The sequence below is a fragment of the Grammomys surdaster genome, unplaced genomic scaffold (assembly GCF_004785775.1).
Source record: "Grammomys surdaster isolate TR1022 unplaced genomic scaffold, NIH_TR_1.0 135, whole genome shotgun sequence".
NCBI lineage: Eukaryota > Metazoa > Chordata > Mammalia > Rodentia > Muridae > Grammomys > Grammomys surdaster.
This window is the reverse complement of record NW_021604593.1, coordinates 1860118-1882647: the sequence shown is the minus strand read 5'-3', so window position 1 is coordinate 1882647 and position 22530 is coordinate 1860118. Positions and strand designations below refer to the sequence as shown.

The 22530-nt window shown below is 41.4% G+C and overlaps 1 protein-coding gene and 1 pseudogene across 1 annotated transcript in view; one reads left to right on the top strand and one right to left on the bottom strand.

Moving 5' to 3' along the window:
• Positions 1-22530, bottom strand: part of Sil1 (SIL1 nucleotide exchange factor) — a 229223-nt gene that overhangs the window by 95128 nt on the left and 111565 nt on the right. The gene's annotated exons all lie outside the window — the stretch shown is intronic.
• LOC114617176 lies at positions 2692-3362 on the top strand (annotated as a pseudogene).

The following is a 22530-nucleotide window of genomic DNA, read 5'->3' as shown; positions in this document are numbered from 1 at the left end:
TTATTGGTTACTCTCCATAACATGATGGGTAAGCCCCTACTGCTGAAAACAGAATTTACTGAAGTCATCAATACGGAGAAACTGAGTTTTTGCCCAACTAGCAGCTTCACTGCTACGAATATTCATGGTGCTAGAATGTACTTTGCATGGTACTGGAGCCAAAAAGTAACCATCACTATCCCAGCCACAAACACTGCCACCTACAGTAGAGACCTGCAGTATACACACTGAGGCAATAGAGGCACAAACGTTATGGGAGTAAACAACCACTTTTTTAAAAAAAATTGGATTTAAGGCCCACTTCATGAGATGGAACTCATAAATGACACTGCAGAAATAGCCAAGAACCTAAGACTAAATAAGTCATGGACTAGGGGAAAACCTACTACTGTTTTTCACCTAAAGGAATATAGCAATAAAATGGCTCTTGCCAGGCAGTGGCAATACATGCCTTTAATTCTAGCAGGAGGCAGAAGCAGGTGGATCTCTATGAGCTCAAGGGCAGTCTGATCAACAGAACTACACAAAGAACCCCTAACTCCAAAAAAAATCCCCCCCAAAAACCCAAAAAACAAAAAACAAAAAAGGACTTTTAATGGCCTACTACTATACCCAGATCAGTATATTGCTCAGCCTTCATCACAGAAGTTTCTTCTTGCAATAGGTGGTAATTAACAGGGACTCACAAATGGGCAATGCAAACATTCAGGCTGAATGAGATAACTTCATCAACCCCTCTCCTCAAGGCTCAGAATTCTATGAAGGAGGGGAGGCAGAAAGATGGTAAGATCCAGAGGTGACTTTCAGGAGACAGCATATTCCAGACACAACAGAGCTGATACACATAGGAACTCACAGAGACTCTGACAGTGTACACAAGATATGCATAAGTTCGAACCAGACAAAAATCCAGCACAGAAAGACAAGAAAACACAAGGTCCTACTCCAAACCAAGAAGCTATTTGCAATTTTTACCTGCTAGGAAAGGGATAATTAGTCTTCTCTGATGGAGTGTCACTGGGTATATCAACCACACCAGGGAAGACCCTGTGTACAGGACTACCAGTCAATACAAACAGACTTCATGGCTTTGGTTTGTTTTAGTATTCTTTGTCTTAGTGGTTTTTCCTCTCCTCCTCTTCTCCTTCTTCTCCTTTTCCTTCTCCTCTTCCTCTTCTTCCTCTTCCTCCTCTTCCTCCTTCTCTTCCTCTTCTTCCTTCTCCTCCTCCTCTTTCTTCTTCAATTTATCTGTTTTGTTTTTTGTTTGGGGGGATATTTAAATTTTCTTTTATTTTTGAGAGAGGGAAGAAAGAACATGAAATTGGGTAGGGAGGGAAGATGGGGAGGATCTGTGAGGAGACAGCCAATTTGACCCTTAAATCCTCAGCAGGGAAGCCAGTGTGAAGTGGATTTGTCCCCATGCTGGTAGTGATGTGAACTCAGGTAGGAGTGAAGAGTCAAGAGGTTCCAAGATTGCTTGGTTGGTTTTAGTTTTTCTTTTGGAGACAGGGTCTCACTGCCTAGCCCCAGTTGACCTGACCTATTATGTAGATCAGACTGTCCTTGAACTGATATATATACCTGTCTATATAACCACAGTGCTGGTATGAAAGGCATATGCCATTACATCTGTTTCGGGGTATTTTGTTTTGTTTTAGATTATTTTACTTTATGTGTATGAATGTTTTGCACGCATGCCTGTGTGCGTACCATGTGTGTGCCTGTTGGATCCCCTAGAACCAAGTTACAGATGTTTGTGAGTAGCGATGTAGATGCTGGAAGTTGAACCCCAGTCCTCCATAGGAGCAACAGGTAGCTGAACAGTAGCGGTGCATGCCCAGTAAAGAGTATCGGGCAAAATGTATGATTAAAGCATACTGTATAAAAACAAGTTTTACAAAAGAATTTATAAGAGGAAGGTTTATAACTCATTAAGCTTAATATCTTTTAATTTTTTATATTTTTAATAGTTTTATAATAATTAACTGGGGCTTATTATAACTCAATAGTAGAATAGCACAATATATATGAGGACATAGGTTCAATTCCTAGTAATAAACACAAACTTAAATAAAAGTGTTTCAACGGGATATGCACAAACATGCCTCTGATGAAAAAACTGGACTTATAAGGACTTCTGCTTCCAAAATTATATTTCTATTGTCATGATTTTTTATAGCAACCATCTATTACTATAATTATTAGAAACTTTTTCTTTAATTTTGAAAGAATTTTATACTGTTAAATTTATGTCCATATGAACAAAACAATATAAATGAATTATTTCAAAAATGCAAAAGTATAAAATGTGGCATATTTTAAAAAGAAAAAATAAAGGAAGTAGCTGTAAAGAACCAATTACTTAATTTCTCTTACTAGGAAGGATTAACTTGGGCTTCTTAAAAGAAACTATTACAGGAGCTGTAGAGATGGCTCTGTGATTGGGAACACTGGTTGCTCTTCCAGAGGACCTGGGTTCAATACGCACATGGCATCTCACAACTGTCTGTAACTCTAGTTCTAGGGGATCCCACACCTCACACAGGTACATGTGTAGCAAAACACCAATGCACAGAGTTTTTGTGCATTGCTCTTAACCACCGAGTATGTCTCCAGCCAGAGTTTCTGGTTCTTGAGACAGAGTCTAAGTTGCCCAGATAGGCATTTTAAAAATAAAAACCTCTTGGGGAGATGTCTTCCTGCATTCTCACGGTTGTTTCTGTTTGTGAGACCTGTGGCCCCACCCTGCTGATAGCAAGAAGTCTTCAGGAAATTACAAAAATTGGGTATCTTGCTCCTAACTCCAAAGCCACAGCTGTTATGCCAGATGGACAATTCAAAGATATCAGCCTAAGTGAATACAAAGGAAAATACATTGTGTTCTTCTTTTACCCTCTTGACTTTACTTTTGTGTGTCCCACGGAGATCATTGCTTTCAGTGACAGAGCAGAAGAATTTAAGAGACTCAACCGCCAAGTAAGTGATTGGAGCTTCTGTGGATTCTCACTTCTGTCATCAGGCATGGATTAACACACCCGAGAAACAAGGAGGACTGGGACCCATGAACATTCCCTTAATATCAGATCCCAGGCGTGCCATTGCTCAGGAGTACGGAGTCTTAAAGGCTGATGAAGGTATCTCTTTCAGGGGGCTCTTTATTGTTGATGATAAAGGTATCCTTCACCAGATAACAATAAACGATCTTCCTGTTGGCCATTCTGTGGATGAGGTTCTGAGACTAGTCCAGACTCCAGTTCACTGAGAAACATGGTGAAGTGTGCCCAGCTGGCTGGAAACCTGGCAGTGATGCCATCAAGCCTGATGTTCATAAAATCAAAGAGTATTTCTCTAAGCAGAAGTGAGCACTGGACCATTTTTCTGCCAGGCAGCATTGAGCAGTCAGAAGAAAATCTCTCATACTCTACTCATGCTTAAACACATGATGTGGTGTGATTCCAGATAACCCTTTCCTACAGGCTGGGGATGGTTAGCCTTTCTTCCACTATTGGTATTGGTCTGAGCTGTGTTTTAGGCAGGTCATCTTATATCAGTCACTGAAACCAGCCTGTTAATTCTTTTTTTTCTTTTTCCTTCTTTTTCTTTTTTAAAAAAGTATCTATTAAACATGAATTCTGAGAAAAATAAAAAAAATAAATATAGAAAACTCTTCCCTTCATCCTCTCTTGCCTTCAGAGCTAAGCATCTCTGGCCTAAATATAATGCTAAGCACCCATTCCTAGTAAACAACAGCAATAAAAAAACATCAATGAGAGTCTATGGGAATTGTCCATAAAACCTCTGACAGTAGTGTGTTCTGACCAATCTAGCAGAGTCCTGCGTACTTTTGCCTTTGGAAAGATGGATATAAGCATGACCTCCTAATCATTTCCAGCCCCCAAAACTTTTTATTAAATCTACAACACGAAATAGCTAAAAAAAAAAAAAAGGATTGTAAGTCCAAAGTGTCCAATGAAGGGTAAGCAATAATCCCAAATGTTACCAAGTGTGCAGCAGCTGCCTGAGATGCATGAAGCCACTGTGTGCTTAGTGTTGTCCTAACTGTACAATACTGAAACTAGTTCCCTAAAACCAACCTGCTCCTGAATGCCCTAAGCAGTTCCCTCCACTTCCCCAGCTCTTCAGACATCAGCTACAGCATGTTTCAGAAAATAAAACACACTGGTAAGATAATGCCACATAAACTCTGGAGTGTTTACAGGAATAGACATCAAGGTGAGGCAGGAATATTTATTGGCTGTGTGGGAGGTGGTGATCCTGTGTGTCAATGCCCCACTATGCTGAACTGTTTTAGTTTTAGAAAATGACTAAAAAAATTCCATGTTCATCATTGTCTATGACTATGGCCATCAAAGTGACAGAAACCACAGGGCCTTACATGGGCCTAGCTTCCAGGCATCTGAACTTCACAAGCTCTCCCATTCTAAGGCTCTATTTTTCCAGAACAGACACAATGGCACATGGAGAGCTAGAAAATTAAAATTTCCAATAGAACTCACTAGAAGCCATTTTCTTAACCTCATGACCTACCAGAAAAATCTAGATCCCAAGTCCTTCTGAGAATCCCAATTTTCAGTTATTCATTTCTGCAAGCTGCTTAAAGTGACATGACGGGAGTGGCTAGTTTACAGTCCCATTACTTCATCCTGACCAGCCAGACTGCCCAAGACATACGCTTACTTCCCTTTACATCAGATAGAGCAGCAGACCTGGAGTCAGCGCCAAGACAGCAGCTCACTCTCAGGGGCTCTGCTGACATTTATAAACGGATCCTATTTCTCTCTTGTGTTTTATGTTATCAGCTAAACCTGCCAACTTAAATTATTGCCTTGTAACAAAATCAGAGTTATCTATTACTCTGGAATGTATACATTTCTGAAGCTTCCCACCTATATCAAGTTCTGCAAGAGTAGAAAACAAGACCATAAATAAACAATGGGAAACAGAATGTGTTACCATTACTTCAGCAACAGAAGCTAAAAGTCAAATGCATTACATGGAAAGCCACTAAAATGGCTGAATATATAGACCCTGGGAACAGCAAAACTTGATACTGATAGTCATTTATACATTGTCCCATCCCACAATCAATCTCTTCAATTCCTGCACCACACTACCTCAGAGCACATCCATTTACAAGAGTGAAGTATTGTTTTTAGGGTTTGTGACAAGTGGTGGACAGTAAAAAACTGGAAACATGATGTAAAAGAGTCAGATTTATAACCAATCCACTACTGACCAGCACAGTGGACTAAGAAACCAATTTCCTTTCAATTGATATGATAATGGTCATAGTTACTCAAAGACCGTTGTGACCCAATATGAGCAATGAAAGAGCCACCAGAAAGAAGAAAAGAAAGCTATTCTTCCCTCCAGGCTAATTCTAGTTCTTCATCTCCTTCTGCATACTCTAAGGTGTTTCCTACATTTTACATTTTTCTGGGATTTTATTGTTACTTAATACACAATACCTTTATGTACAAAAGTCCTTCGTTAGTTCTAAATAGCTTGAAAATGATAAAAACATAATTGTCACATATTTCAATCCCTTTCTTCCAAATTTTCTCTTATCCAATCCCTAAGACTACTCAACACTGTTTTTCGATACTTTCTGTGTTCCTGTCTCTAACAAAGTTTCATCCTCCTAAACCGTTCTTGTGTAGACCTTGATCCCTATCTAGTAAGCATTCCCTCTAGGAATTTACTACTTAATCCTTGGCCTTCCCAGGCAGCGACCATCATGCCACCAGAGCTCAGAAGCTGACATCTTACCACAAAGAGAGAGGAATTTTCCCAAAGAATGAATGAACCGCACCTGACCTGCAAAGGCAGAATAGTGGGCACTGCCTTATTCCTGAGGTAACAAGCCAGCCACAGATAGATACACTGGAATCTGAGAGATCAGTCGCTTGATGAGCCCAGTGCCCCTCAGGTCCTACCAATCACACCCCATTAGAATCGTGTGGTCCACCTTGAGGGGAGGTGAAGGCAGAGAGTAAGGAATGGTGACTATGAATGTCTTCCTTCTTTCTGATTCACTCTACACAAACTAAACATGGGGCAAGGGGCACCTGGGAGATGGGGATATTCAGTACATGACCCAGTGTCACTTGGACAATGCGAATGTGCTTTTCCACATCACCCCACACTTGAATTTCTGGGTATACTAGGCTTGCTACGTTACTATGGGTTACTATGTATTCTTGTGTCTCTAATACTCAGCTAATTCACCATGCCTGGGAAAAGTTATGAAAGTTTATAAGAGGCCAAGTTATAACTGACAAAAGCTTCCCAATACTTCTTTGACATTTGGAATGCCTGTGAACTTGGTTTTTATAAGATATGGCCTGAAAGCCATGCAACTTGCTAAATGAGCCTCTAGATTTTCACCAGACTAGTTTTCCCCACACCTCTCTGTTACAGCAAGTTAGAGAAGCAGGTAAGGCAGCCGACAGAGGCAGCCTTGTGACTAGCTGTGGCTCTTCTGCTGAGCAGTTTTACAACCTGCATGACAACCTGCATGACTATCACCACACTGCACACACAGAATCCAGGCAGCAAACCTGGCATAGGCCAGTTGCTTTAGTCAGAAGCATTCAGTGCTACCACTTACAACTTTATTGTTTATTTGGTTTTGTCTGTTTTTTACATAAGGCCACATTCACTCTGCAGCACAGGAAAACTCACGGCAATCCTCCTGCTTCAGCCTCTTGAGTGATGGGACTCAGGCATGAACTGACACTCCCAACTCTTTTTTAAAAATTGTTTTAGAGTGAGCTCTCACTTTGTTGGTAGGCTGTTGCTTAAGCAATCCTCCTGCCTCAGCTTCCTGAGTAGCAGAGATTACAGGATATTTGGTGACTTTAAACCAAGCAGCAGAAAAAAGTGATTATGATCAAGCAACTTTAAAGAGATTCCGTGCAGAGAGCGGAGGCTGTGTTTCACACCAGTCATCAGTGAGGCATCAGCTTCAGGGATCCAATTTCTACGCCAGCACTGTTCAACAGCGCTTGCTACAGCCACACTGCCTACTACAGTAGTCCTTGATCTCATGTGGCCATTGAGCATTTGAAATGTGACCAGCAAATTTAAAAGACTACATTATACATTTTTTCGTGGCAATTAATTTCAATCAAAATAATCATGCATGACTAGTGACTACTATATGAAAGTATAAGAAATCTTCTTTTCATACAAGCTGCAGAACTGAAACACTAAGGACCCAGTGAAACATGGGATAAAAAGAGGCTATAAGAAAAAGATCTCTTGGGAAGCAAAGCACAAGGTGGAATCCTGGGACCTTGCAGTCTAAGAGACTGGTTTACAGCACTGAACAAGTGCCTCCTCCTGTGAGTTCCAACTCAAGAGCTTCTAAGCCAACATGTAAGTAAGAGCAGTAGCTCTCATAGGAGACAGATAGGAGACCAGTGATCCTGTAGAATCACATCTCTTCTGAGGACAAATACAGGTAATAATGCCAACCTCCAGGCAATTGTTACTACAACAGACATATGCCCAGGAGCCATCTAACAGGAAGGAAGGCTGAGTATAACTGAATGCAAACATAAACAATGGATAAAAACCAAGTACAGAATGCCCTGCCCTCCCAAATAATTCAAAAAACCCTTTCAGAGATGGAGGCACAGAACTTTCTAATGAGGGGCTCAGGGACTGACCTGGACTCCTTCAAGCCCAGTAGTAGCCAAAGAACACCACAAAAATTATATTCTAATGAATAGTTTCTTACGAGACTACCTAAAACCAAAAGATTCCAACAAAGAAAACCACTTTATAATCACTCTTTTCATATGAGACTAGTGATTCTCTCATTTCCAATGTGTGATGGAGTCATATTCATTAGGGAACAAGTACTGAATATGGCAATATTTTCTAATAAATGTCATTTTTAAAAAAAGATTTGTTTTATAAGTGTGTACCTGAGTACATGCAGTGTCCTTGGATGCCAGGAGAGGGTGACGAGCTGCCTCTGCCTGATATGGGTGTTGGGACCTGAACCCACGTCTTCTGAAAATGGTCTCAACCCCTGATCCACCTCTCTGGCCCCGACTGCTGATCATCCTCACCTCCTATTTCATAATCCCAAGAAACGAAAGCAAAAGGCATGGGAAAACTTGCGGTTTCTACTTTTTCTCATATAGCCACAAGCAACATTTCATAGCACATCTCCAAACTCTGTATTTGTATAGTTACCATCTCAAACAAAATGGTGTGTGAAACTGAAGGCTGAGTGAGTCTGTTTAAAGGTAAAGCTATTCGGTGAGAGGAGAGAGAAGATGCTATACTGTTGTACTTGGCAGGAGGCTGTGAATGATTTATTTTTGCTCCAAATGAAACTATGTATAAACATAAAACTTGTTAAATACTATACTACCCATTAGACAAGCCAACGAAAACAGTTCAACAAGTCCTTAGATTTTTTTTTTTTTAATGTGTGTGCCTGCATAAGTTTGTATATACCATTTCTGTGTGGATGCCCATGAAGGCCAGAAGAGGGTGTCAGATCTGCTGGAACTAGAGTTACAGACAGTAATGAGCCACCTGATGTGGGTGGTAGAACACAAACCTGGGTCCTCTGTAAAAGCAGTTCTTAAGTGCTGAGCTGTCTCCCTAGTCCCAATTGTTAGATTTTTGTTTTGTGTTTATACAAGATAGGATTTGTTATGTAGCCCAAGCTGGCTTGAACTAGTAGTGATCCTCTTGTATCAACCTCCCAAGGGCTGGCAGGAGTTACAGATACACACTACCATACCTAGATTTTTAAAGACTTTATTCTGATAAGTGTATGCATGTATACAATGTGTCTTGATTGAATCCACCACCCAATTCTCCTTTACTCCCTAACTCACTCCCATTTCTTCACCTCTTGGCTTCAAGTCATTTTTTAAAAACATATAACTTCCTGAGTCCAATTAGTGCACTCACATGCACATAGGTGTGAGGTCATCCAATGGGCACAGTGTGTGGCCACCAAAGGCCACACCACCAGAAGAAAATTGACTGTTCCCCAGCAGCCATCAGTTACCAATAGTTATCAGTTCTTCGGCTAGAGGTGGGGCTCAGGACCTCCTCCCTATCCTTGCTGGAATGCGACTAGCTTGATCTTGTGCAGGTGACCATGGCTGCTATGAGCTCTTAAGTGCAGTGACCATGGCACATTCAGAAGACAGTATTTCATAGCACTCCCCTTCATCCTCTGGTTCTTAATTTCTTCCTCAGAATTTATGTAAAAATCCACATGAGTTCCTCTTCACACTGGCATATTCCATACATTATGAAGACAAATTGACCATTGCATGTAAGGAGCTGTGGAGTGGGGATAAAGTTGTCTTGAATTTTTTCTTGGTTTTTCAAGACAAGTTTTATCTGTGTAGCCTTGACTGTCCTAGAACTCACTCCATAGACCAGGCTGGCCATGAATTTAGAGAGATCTGCCTGTCTCTGCCTCCCTAGAGCTGAGATTAAAGGCAGGTACCTGGCATGTTTTTGTTCTTAATCTATTATTCAGTCTTTGTCCCCACCTCAAAAAAAAATCAACCTGACAAAGTGACTATAGTCAAAAGGACAGGTCTCTACATCCATTCTGCTAAGGCAATTCTATATTATACTATCAGCTAAAGCAATTCTATATTATACTATCTGCTAAGGCAATTCTGTACTATACTATCAGCTAAGACAATTCTATATTATACTATCAGCTAAAACAATTCTATATTATACTATCAGCTAAGGCAATTTGATACTATACTTCCAATTTTAAAAAGAGGAATGCTCAGTAGATTTGTGACCCTAAGAAACAAATCTTTAAAATCCTATCTTGTATGCCCTGAGATTTTATTAGGGGTCTATAAAAGCATCAGATTACAAAAATAAAATAAAATAAAATAAAATAAATCCCTGAATTTTCTGAAACATTTTTCTGATGTTAAAGGCATTGTCCAAAACTCATGTCTGTTATAAAAATGCTCTAAGATTAGTTATTACTAGAACCATGAAAAAAAAAAGCTTCTTTCTCATCAATCAATAATCTATTGACTGTTTATTGGATGATTATTATGTAATTTATCATTTTATTTCCCCTTTTTTTCTTAGTTATGAGGATACTCAGTATATATCCAAAATGTTAGTTATATTTTTTTCCAATTCCATTCCATGGTTTGGATATGAAGTGTTCCTCTCATGTGAGGAAAACTTGGTCCCTAGCTATTAAGGGAGGTTCTGGAAACTGTAGGAAGTGGAGCTCAAGTTGAAGAAGTAGGCCAGGATAGGTATGTTCTTAGGGGCTGTAATATCATGTCCCTGACCCCTTTTCCACCTCTCTTCTTCCTGTCTGCTAGGACATAAAAGTAGCTTCTGCTACATGTTCCTCTGTCCAGATATTCTGTCTTTCCCAGAATCAATAGAGTCAAGGATTATTGACTAAATCCTCTAACCTCATGAGCCAAAATAAATCCTTTCTTCCTTCATATTACATCAGGTATTTTGTCCCATTTACACTTTAAACTACCTTACCTAGTACATATGTAAGAAGTCCTCTATTATGTTCTGATCATTAAAAGTGACTCAAAGGCCTTTTCATTAGAAGGCAGCCTCACAGAGAAGTACAGTCAGTACTAACCACTGATTTTACAATATGGGGCTAATGATTCACTAGATTGAGACACTAGACATATATCCAAAGAAAGTGAAATGAATTGAGACAGGATGCTGGGAAGAATGGATGCTATAGTTTAATCTTCAATGTACCCAGAAAGGCTGATGATCGAACACTTAGACTCAAAGTAATGACACCGGGAGGTAGGGGAACCTTTAGGACTGAAGGAAGTCAGGTATAGTGGCTCACACCTGTAATCAAAATACTCTGGAGGATGAGGCAGGACTGCCACAAGTCTAAGGCCAGCCTGAGAAATACAGTCAATTCCAGGCAAGCATGGACTAAAGAGTGAGACAGTATCTCAAGAAACAAGGGGGCTGTGAAAATGCCTCTACTCAAGCATGAGGATCTGAGTTCAATAACCCAGAATCCACATACAAAACATGGGCACTGACACTCATGCTTGTAATCCTAGCAATAGGAAGGCAGAGAGACAGGCAGTACCCGGAGACTGGTGGCTCATAGGCCTAACCTAGACTAATTGGAAAGCTGCAGGCTAACTTTTTGAGATGACTCAAAAAGAAGAGGGTTGGGAGGAAAGAGAAGGACAACATTTAGAGAACACCACCCAAGGTGGGCCTCTGGACTCCATGTGCACCTGTGTGTACTATGACAGAAATAAGCATGTGCATACACTAAACAAACAAACAAACAAACAACAAAAACCAATGTCCCATCAAGACAAGAGAAGGACCTAGAAGTATGCCCCTGAAATGTCTGTAGAATACTGGTCCCAACTTACTCTCTTATTTCTCAGTCATGAAATGAGTGGGTTCTTTATTCCACCTTTATTGCACATGTGTTTCTATCACCATGTGCTCAGTGCACACCCCAGACAATTCAGTCAACTATCACAGACTAGAACCTCTGAAATTAGGACCCCAAGCAAACCTGCATACAGTAACTATCTCAGGAATTTGTTAACAGAAAGCTGCCAGCATAGAGTAACTCAGGTATAGTGAGAGTAAAGGAATGTTTTATTCCATTCTTTCAATAAAGCAGATCTGGACTGAACAAAAATTCTGGACAGGGCCAATGTTACTTTCTGTAGTTAAGATGGTGAGTGGGGTGGCTAGAGAGATGGTTCAGGCAACTAAGAGTGCTGGCTACTTTTGTAAAGACCTTAGTTCAATCCTAGCACCCACATACCAGCTCACGACCACCTGTAACTTCAGTTCCAAGAGATTCAACACCACCTTCTGGTATTCATGGGTACCAGACAAGTACATGGTATACATACATACATGCTGACAAAACACAACACAAATCAAGACAACCACACAAATCAGAAGAAACAATGGAGAAAGGGAGGTGACAACATGCTCAGTAACCTGCCCATGTCTTACTCTTCCCACAACATGGTGCCTGTGCTGCTGTAAAATGGAGCTCCCACAGACCTGGGAGTGGCTACAAGGATCTTAAAAGACAACTCCAGATGGGACAGAGGTCACACATGCTAAGAAATGTGTCAGCCCAAGCCTAACACTTAAACCCAGTAGGTACAGAGCAAGTGAGAAGGCCTCTGACCTTTTAGGAAGTAAAAAGTACAAGCTCAATAAAAAATAAATCAGTACAACCAGGCAGTGGTGGCACACGTCTTTAATCCCAGCACTTGGGTGGCAGAGGCAGGCAGATTTCTGAGTTCGAGGCCAGCCTGGTCTACATACAGAGTGAGTTCCAGGACAGCCAGGCTACACAGAGAAACCCTGTCTTGGAAAAAAAAAAACAAAACAACAACAACAACAACAAAACAGTAGTTACTCAGTACTTCTTGGTGCTGGAAACTCGAGCTGATATCTAAGCTATTTTTCACAGAAATTTTATGAAACACATTTCATTTTACAGATGAGAATTCTTTGGTTATACAATTAATTATAAAATAAACAAAACCAACACCAAATTAGCAGGTATTCTGCATCCTGCAACCCACAGTGGTGACTGCCTAGAATAGGCTAGTAGAACTGGGTCTCTATCTAGATCTGTCTGACTTCACTTGCTACTGCTTTCTCTCTGTCTGAGCCAGACAGAACAGGATGGTACTGACAGTCCCTCAAGAACAACCAAAGTCCAGTTAGTTATACTGATACTGTCCCCCTTCTGCCTCAAGAAAGTTGACTGAGTCCAAACAGGAAAGTCATGTAATATGCTACAAGTCCTTCATACAAAGTCAAGTCTATACTCCAGTAATGGTCCCAAAGGTTCAACAAAGGAGATACTAGTGAATTTCAGCAGAAACACCATTGGGGATGGGTAAAATAATGGGGCCCAACCAACTCAGTCCTTTTGGCATGTAATAGATGTTTTTTATTCGTTTGTTTATACATGCCACCATGCCATGATTTTGATTATCAACTTGACTGGGTGGAAGAGTGCTTAGGCTAATAGTAAGATGGCTGTGTCTATAAAGGCGTTTATAGAGGAGATTAACTGATGGGGAGACTCACCCTGAATCTTGTTAGTACCATAAGATTTGATGGCATAAAAGGAGAAAGCCAGCTACCACAGTCTCATTCTCATTCATATTCATTCTCCGACACACATCTACTTCCTTGGAGCTATAAGGTGACATTCTGCTCCATCATGACCTCCCTGACATGACTGAAGCTTCTAAAGCAATGAGCCAAAATATATTCTCTGTTGTTAATAAGTTGTTTCTCTTGAGTATTTGGTCACAGCAATGAATGACTAAGACTGAAAACTGGAACAAGAGATACAAGGCATTGCTATGGTTGCAGATGCAGTGGTACAAAAGTCTGAAACTAGTTTGCAAGATGAACTAGAAAAAGGTTGAGGACTTAGATTAGAGATGCTCTAGACTGCTATAAGCAGAGCTTAACGGGGCAGGGGGAGAGCTCAGATGGTAAAGTATGTCACGTGCACATGGAGACTTGAGTCTAGGATATACAGTAAAAGGCTGGATAATCTGTAACCCTAGAGCTAGAAGACAGAGACTGGCAGATCCCTGGGCTCAGTGGTTATCAGTGAACCAACCAATGAGTACCAGGTTCAGTGAGAGACTCTGACTCAAAAGATAAAGTGGAGAGTGATAGTGTAAGGCATCTCAAGTCTACCTCTGGTCTCTATTCTCACCTACACACGTGTGCACACACACAGACACTACACACCACACATAACACAGGGAGGGAGGGAAGGAGGGAAGGAGGGAAGGAGGGAGGGAGGGAGGGAGGGAGGGAGGGAGGGAGGGAGGGAGGGAGACTACTTTAAGAGGAAGGCTCCATTTTATTTATAATTTATCTAGCATTCTATTATAGCAATAGAGAATAGACTAAGGTGTACTTTGCAATGTAAATATCTAAAATAGGCATATTTGTTCATTTAAACTTGTATTTAAAAAGTTTTACAGATATGTTTATAGATACTTTTAAAAGATATGCTGACCAAAATATTTTCATTTAAAAGACAAAAGATAAAAGATAAAAAAAATAAAGAGGAAAGCTTCAGGGTACACTGTTCACTCAAGCCCATGAAGGGAAGTGTTTCCTCACATCCAACCATCATGAGCCTCAGAAGTACTGTAGCTGCCATCAAAGGGGGCCTGGCCACTTCTTGAACTGACAGCAGACATTAACATCATCAATGTGATGCTGGTTTTACAAGCATGCAAAATGTTAGAATTCCAAGGTCATGGATACCTCCACCCAGATTTCAAAGAAAGATCTGGGTTGCCAAGTAATGTATGACATCATCAGAATCCTTGCAGAAGTCCTGGAGAGGATGTTGTATGAATCTGTAAGAGAAAAACTGAAAATGCAATCATAAGACCCAGAAAACTGGGGATGCTGGGAGAAAACTTTTTCCAAGGAAAGTTGTGGGAAATGAGTAAAACCAACATAAGAGAAAGATCATTTGGTCCAAAATGGCAAAGTTGAGCTGCCTAAGACTTGAGAACTCACATCATCTGTCATGTATTTGATGTTTCCCATCAGACCCAGTATTTGATGTTTCCCTGTCGGCTTTCAGTCTTGCTTTGGTTCCAGTTTTCCTTTCTACAGCTCTGCTTTTCCCTTTTCAAACAGGAATGTCTTATCTCCTTGCCACTGGGTCTTTAGAGTATACACTTGTTTTTTTTACTTTACGGAGGCTGACAGTCAAGTCCGCCTTGAGTCTCAAAGAATGTGTAAACAATATGAGAACTGTTAAGACTATGGGACTCTTGGATTGCAGACTGAATACACTTTACACTGAGAGACAAGAGTATAAAATTATGCTACAAGGAGATGCACATAGGTGCACAGTTGACAAAGGAGAGACTTATAGTGGGGAACCTTGACTGTCAACTTTATTGGATGGAAACACTTAGAATATTAGTAAAGCACATGTTCATTTTCTTATTTTATAAGAGACCTGCTTTGTGGTATATCTCTGTGAGTGTTTCCTGAGAGGATCAACTACAGAGAAGACCAATCCAGAATGTGGATGAAATGATTCCACAGGTCAAGGACCTGGATGGAATAAAAATAAAAGGAGAAAAAGATCATTACCTAGTATAGACATTCATTTTCACTCACTCACTCATTCATTCATTTGTATTCATCCTTTCCCCTTCCTTCTCTCTCTCTGGCCAAGCATAAAGATCTGGGCCACTATACCTACCATGTCTGGCTAAAACCATAATCCAAAATAAATTCTTCTTCTTTAAAATTGCTTCTCTCTGGTTATTTGGTAACAATGATAAAAAAGAACCAGCACACCAGAAGCTTTATTCCTCCTGACACCCCTGCAGGTATTGAGCTATACATGAATTGCTTCGTCTTAAGGGACTGTTGAATCAAATTAATCTAGTACTAGGTCAGCATCTAGGCTGCTATATAGATGCAGATTCTCCTCAAGATCAGTAGAAACTCACAAAAGGTTTCCAATTATATCCTCATCAATCATAATCAAAATGTGATCCTATTCAAGAAGCTAATAAGAACTAAAGGCTCATCAATCAGCTCTGTCAATCACATAGCTGTGGCCTTTAACCCTCTAAACTTTGTGAACATGAAGGTCCCACAATACCTGGATATGCCCAGGCATGGTAGAATGCTCAACAAACTCTTACAGAGAAGTGCTGACCACACGCACCAGTGTGAGAGCCTGGCAGGGGCACAAGAAGCCAAATGGCAGAGCCTGCTCTTTTTAAAAGTTGCTCCTCTCTAGTGATTTGGTAACAGTGATGAAAAGGAGCCAGCACACCAGAAGAGCATCATACGAGGGGCATACGGTGGGAGGACACAAGCAAGAGTGCCTGCCACCACGAGGACCTAGGAAAGAGAACCCTACTTGTTTTACTTGCATTATCTTTCTGGTTACTATAAAACTAGACAGTCATTATATTTTTTAAGTATTAAATATCACCCTAAAATCTGCTGATTACTAGCTTTCTTCAGGAATAAGCACTAACAGAGCAGAGTCTTCTGAAATGTTATCTTTATGCACTCATCTACATTTATCAGTGCTAATGATCTCCTCAAGAATGAAATCACACACTGTCAGGCGATGTGCTGCACCACTGCAACGTGCCTTGAGCATCACTTCGGCAGCACGTACCTCTCTACCTCTGCACACTGTCACAGTACTCATTCCACTGCAAAGAACACATAGCCATATGTTTTTAACAGGTAGAAATTATATAAACTAAGGACCTACGAGAGAAGTGGAGAGACAAGTATAGGACAGTCCATGATATAATCAGGGGAAACAGAAACAGGTCTGGAACTCCTCAAAACGGAATGAAATGGTGGGCTAGGTAGATTTTAGTTTTCATCATCAACATGACACAAGTTGGGAGAGTTAACCTCAGTTGGGGGGTTGCCTAGACCAGATAGGACTGCGGCCATGTCTGTGGGGAACAGTCTGGATTACTGATTGAGGCGGAAGGATCACTGTTGGTGGGACTATTTCTCTGGCAGGCATTCTGGACTGTGTAAGAAAGCTAGCCACGAGAGAGGGAGCCAGTAAGCAGTATTCCTCCATGACTGCTGCCTCCAGGTTCCTACCCTAACCTCCCTCAATAATGGACCGTGACTTGGAAGTGTAAGCTGAATAAAACCTCTCTCCTCCCCTAAGTTGCCTTTGGTCATAGTGTTTATCATAGCAATGGATAAAATGAGAATAGATGAGCATAGAGGATTATAGAAAAGGGAGAGACAAAGGATGTGGGGCTGAGAAGCCACAGCTTAACTCTCTAGATAGTGGGAAACCACAGGACTCAGAACAAATGGTTCAACGGTAAGTGTGTGAGCTGCACCCATTAGCAGAGATGTGTGTGCTCAGGCGCTACTGCCACAGCTAAGAAAGAAGTCATAGGACAAGAGAAGACAGTGCAGGGAAAGTAAGAGATGGGACATGGCAGAACAAGGTGACTGGTGAGACTGAGAACATGGAGGAGAGGAGGAGGAACACACAGAAAATTCAAAGTGAGGTACCTGGGAAAATGGTGATGCCATAATTAAACAGGATCGAGTCTAGGGGGAAATTATCATATTTGCTTTATAAGGCTATCTATAGTATCAACGCAGCAGGCGCGCACGTATGCACACACACACACACACATCCACAAAAATATGGACTGGAATCCAGAGGCTAAGACAGGGGCAGGAAACACAAGTTTGGGAGTCATCTACGTGTCAAAGAGGGCTGGTATCAGAAGGTCCCAGGGCAGAAAGTAGAGAAGAGACAATATTCACAACAACCTTGATATATGACTACACCTAAAAAGAAGGATGAGGACAAGGTATCAGGAAAGAGATAAAAATGGATGTCTGAGAAGCAACATGAAGATGCAACTACATACTGGCTAGGAACACTGGCTCATGCCTGTAATCCCAGGGGCTAAAGCAGGAAGAGTTGTTGAAGGCCAGCCTAGGCTCCATATTGAATTCCAGGCCTTGCTACAGAGCAAGGACATGTATCAATACACAAGCATAAATGTACCTACACATGCACCAAGCTCATAAATAAGAGTTACAAAAAACCCTATAATTGTTCTTTTTTCTCCAATCTTCCAGCCTCAATAACTGAAGTGATTAGATAACGATACCATCTAAAACCTCAAACTCCCATCCAATAGCCATTTTTCCCTTCCTAGTTCAACATTATCCCTTGGTCCTGATACGTTCTCCACAGTTTCAGCAAGTTGAGGAAGTGAAGGAGGCTGGCAATATGTCTTGGAAATGAACGGCACCATGAGGCCACTGCTGTGTGGGGAAGACCAAAGAGACACTGACACAAAATAAGAACCAAGACAATGGCTGATGGTTACAGACCTAACAGATAGGAAAAACAAGTGCTAGGAATTGGCAAAGGTGGTAGGTGGAGGGTGGGGGAGTAGGGAGTAACAATCAATGGACCAGAGGGAGAAATCAGTTACACTGTTTTAAGGCCTACTGAGGGAGAGAATGGGAGGTAGGGTCCTGAGGCTTTGTAAGAAAGCTGACAAGGGCAAACCACAAGAAACAACCAGGTCTCTGACAGTTCTCAAGACAGCAGAAAGTAGACAAAAGAGAGAAATCTCAAATAATAGAGAGAAAGAATATACACAGGGAATGTTAACAGTCCACACCCTCCATTGCCCAGCTACATGTGACAGGAGTCCCGCCATCCACTGCCAAACTCACACTCTCCCCTCCTCCAAGCCAGCTGAGGCAGTTGGTACCCATGGCTACTGTAACTGGAGTAGCTCCACCCCACCCTGGAATGCTGTCTCTGCTCCCTGTTCTATCCATCATCCTCCGTTTTCTGTGTTGAGCAATTATTAAAATTCCTGTTGAGCTGCTACTGCAAAAGAGCAGGCTGCTCTGAAAAGCTGACACAGAACCTGACCCTCGCTTCCTGCTGCTGCTCTTCCCACAATGGTCCTTTCATTGACTCATTCAGCAAATATTTGCTGACTGCTGACTAGGTGCCCTTTCTTTTCTGCCATGTATGTGACAAAGAACAGTGAAATCAAAAACATCATGAAACATTTTCAAACTTTAAGGCTGGACAGTTGATTGGCTAAGAATAAAGCCTTTCTAATAAGGGAGATTTCATTCCCCATGGGAACACATGCCCCTATGCTCACATGCAATGGCTCAACTCAGTCTACCTGAGAACCAGTGTAACTTCTGCACCAGCTCGCTCCTATTAGCTCGTTTTCTAAGAGCAACTTCAGAGGTAGTGAAGGAAAGAACCCTTCTGAAATCTACTTTCCATGGGTCCCAACCCCAGGCACTCCAGCTGGGCTCCCAACTATACTGCTGCTACCATAGCAGATGTATCCAGAGGCCCCTTTTCAAGGGAAGATTTATACCAGTTACTTTGTCTGCCTCAACTATAGAAAGCTACTTTGCACAGGGTCTTAACCTTCTGAGCAAAGTAATAATTGGTGACTAATCCAGAAATGGGTATAAAAACCTAATACCATTTGGTGACATTTTGGTGTAGGTAATCTGAATGACAATATGTACTACAGATTATCTCAGTGGGATGGGCAGGGATTCAGACTTACATCAAGTCTGATTTTGTTCAATCCTGCTCTTTCTCCTTTTTTCGAAGGGGTTAATCCTTTGTAATTACATGGCAATCCACCGTCTACTTTGGAAGAACCCAACCCCCAAATACAGGATACTATTTAAACTTGAGAACCAGGTATATGCTGTGGTTCTGATTAATGAAGATCTCTAAGCTCTGGTATGATGGAAACATCATGGAAGAAGGTAGAAGCCACAGTAAACATCCCTTCTTGTCCATGCAGTATAAGCAGGACTAAAACATTCCAAACTGAAATAAAGAGTGGGCCAAGACAGTGAGAGCATCAAGTACCACTCACCAGTTACGGCCATGTCTTCCAGTTAGCACACACTACTCACTCACTACTTTATAGTCCTTGCCTTTCTGTAGAACCTCTGACTCTAAAGAACACTGAGAGGCACTGAACAGAGGCCTGGTCTTCTGTACATAGAGCTGATAGAAAGTAGCAAACAGAGTCTTCTCAGCTTTCTGCTTTCAAATGAATGTAGCCTAAGTTTCTAAGAACCTTTCCTACCTATCCTCTCTCCTCAGTCTTGTGCCTGGCTTTAAGTACTAGAGTATTTCTATCAGCATTTATATGTGGTCTCCAGTTCTTCTTGCCATTAAAACAAAAGGTTATGCAGAGTCCATTAGCAGGTAAATGGACACATAAGTTTCTTCATATAATGGTATATCCATAGAGTAGAATATTATTAAGCATAAAATGAACAAAATATTGATTTATGCTGTATCATGGATGAGTTTTAAAAATATAAATGAAATAAGCCAGATAACAGAAAGTCAAATGTGACTCCAAATAACATATGAAATAACCAACCAATAAGTCATAAAGACAGAAAGGGGGTGGGCTGGTTAGAATGGGAGTAACTGTGCAACAGGTATGGAATTTTCCTTCGTGATAATGAAAATGTTAGAGGCAACAGGCCACTATGTTTACATACTAAATGCCATCAAAACATTTGGTTTTGTTATAAGTTGATTTTGTTATAAGTACTCCATCTTAACTTAAAAAAAAAAGACAAAGGAAACCAACCATGGGCCCTTCTAAGGAGCACCTTTTCTTACTTTCCTTCATTCCTCTTATACCTACCACCCACCTAGACCCAGGCCACTCTATCCAATACCCCAGGACAGCCACTGAGGCTTCTCACTGTCACTTCAAGAGACTTCAGAGGGCCCCTAACACAGAGAGCAGAATCTCAGCCTAGAAGGGATCTGCCCCAGCTTCTGCACTGCACACCTCAGGGCAGCACTACTGTGACACCTGTTACTAGCCAGGTTCCACTGCCAGTGTATCATTTTCTACCTAACCTTTGAGAGCTGAAATTTCCTAAAAGTCATACTTGGCTCTCTTTGATGTTAATCAAATCTGCAAATCCCATCTACACACAGACCACCACCACCACCACGGCACAGCAATAAAACTAGGCATGTTAAGGATGTCTGCTTACTAATCAGATGGTTCTGGGATCTGAATTCCCAGCCTCATGTTTGGATGCAAGTATTCAAACCACAGAGCTATTCTTCCAGTGCTGATCAGTCGTCATCCTTGTCTCCTCCTCCCTCCATCTTTCTTCTTCCTCCTCCTCTTCCTCCTCTTCCTCCTTCTCCTCTTTTCTTTCTTCTCCTTCTCCTCTTTTCTTCTCCTTCTCCTTCTCCTCCTCCTCCTCCTTCCTTCTTCCTCCTCCTTCCTCTTTTCCCTCCTCCTTCTCCCTCCTTCTCCCTCCTCCTCCCTCCTCCTCCCTCCTCCTCCTTCTCCTTCCTCCTCCTTCTCCCTCTTCCTTTCTCCTCCTTCCTCTTCTCCATCCTCCTCCTTCTCCCTCCTTCTCCTCCTTCTCCCTCCTTCTCCTTCCTTCTCCTTCCTCCTCCTTCCTCTTCTCCCTCCTCCTTCCTCCTCTCTCCTTCTCCCTCCTTCCCCTTCTCCCTCCTTCCTCTTCTCCCTCCTTCCTCCTTTCTTCTCCTCCTCCTTCTCGTTCTCCTTCTCCTTCTAAGACAGGTTTTCTCTGTGTATCCCTAGCTGTCCTAGAACTCACTCTGTAGACCAGGCTGACCTCAAACTCAGAAATCTCAGTGCCTCTGCCTCCGCTAGGATTAAAAGTGTATGTCACCACTACCACCCAGCTGTACTGATCTAATTTCTAATAAGCAGTGTTGGAATAACTTCACTGTCATACTAAAAAAGGCAACTTTTATTCCATTCTTTATGTTTGTACAGCAAAAGAAAACCAAGACAAATCAGGTTTTTAAGTATGAATAATAAAACCAGAAAAAAAAAACATAAGTGAACTGCTCTACTACATGGGAATATGTTTAGTTTTACTAATTATGATTTGAAATCCAAAAGTAATTAAAAACAAATTTGCTTACACACAAAATTTAAAAAAAGAAAGATCTTTGGGAAAATATCATAAGCAAAAACAAAGACAAATGACAAACCGGGTGAAGTATTTAATAACATCGATAAAATTAATAGCTGACATTTTTAACTTAAGGCAACTGGACATGAATAGGCATTTCACAGAAAGAGAAATAGTATGTCTTTGTGAGTGTTAATATTGATAATGACCTTAACAGGATCTAGAATTACTAAGAGACAAGCCTCTGGGCAGTAGGTCTAATGAGGCAGGAAAGCATGCCAACTATAGAGGGCGCCTTTCTGTGGGATGCAGTCTTAGTAAGCTGAACACAAGCATTCCTTACTCTGCTTCCTGAGAGTGGACACCATGCAATTAGCTGCCTCCAGCTCCAGTCATCTTGGTGGGGAAAGTATAGCAACTGGGACTGTTGGCCAAGTTTACTGTCTCCTCCTTCCTTCAGCTGCTTCTGTCAGATGCTCTGTCAGAGCAGTGAGACAACCACTAATATGGCCCTTTAAGAACGTGATGGTAAAATGAGACTACAATGGGGTAAGCCCTTCTTACCTCTATCTGCTATATGGGTAATACTTCAGAAATGGCCACCTGTATACACAGGTACTTAGGATATAAACAGGTATACCTCACAGTGGGGAATTCAAGGACATGTGATGAAACTCTGTGTTTACCTTGTAACCCAGGATCTGACTTCTAGGAATTGGTTGCAAAGACAAACTGGCAACCACCTGAATAAAGATTGGAAGCAGATTTTACCCCAGAGCCTCCAAAGGGGAACAGAGCCTGGCTGAGTCCTTGGTTTCAGAATATGAGGTCCTTAGCTAACCAATACCTAGACTTCTGGCCTACATAGACTGAGATCACACACACACACACACACACACACACACACACACACACACACAGAGAGAGAGAGAGAGAGAGAGAGAGAGAGAGAGAGAGAGAGAGAGA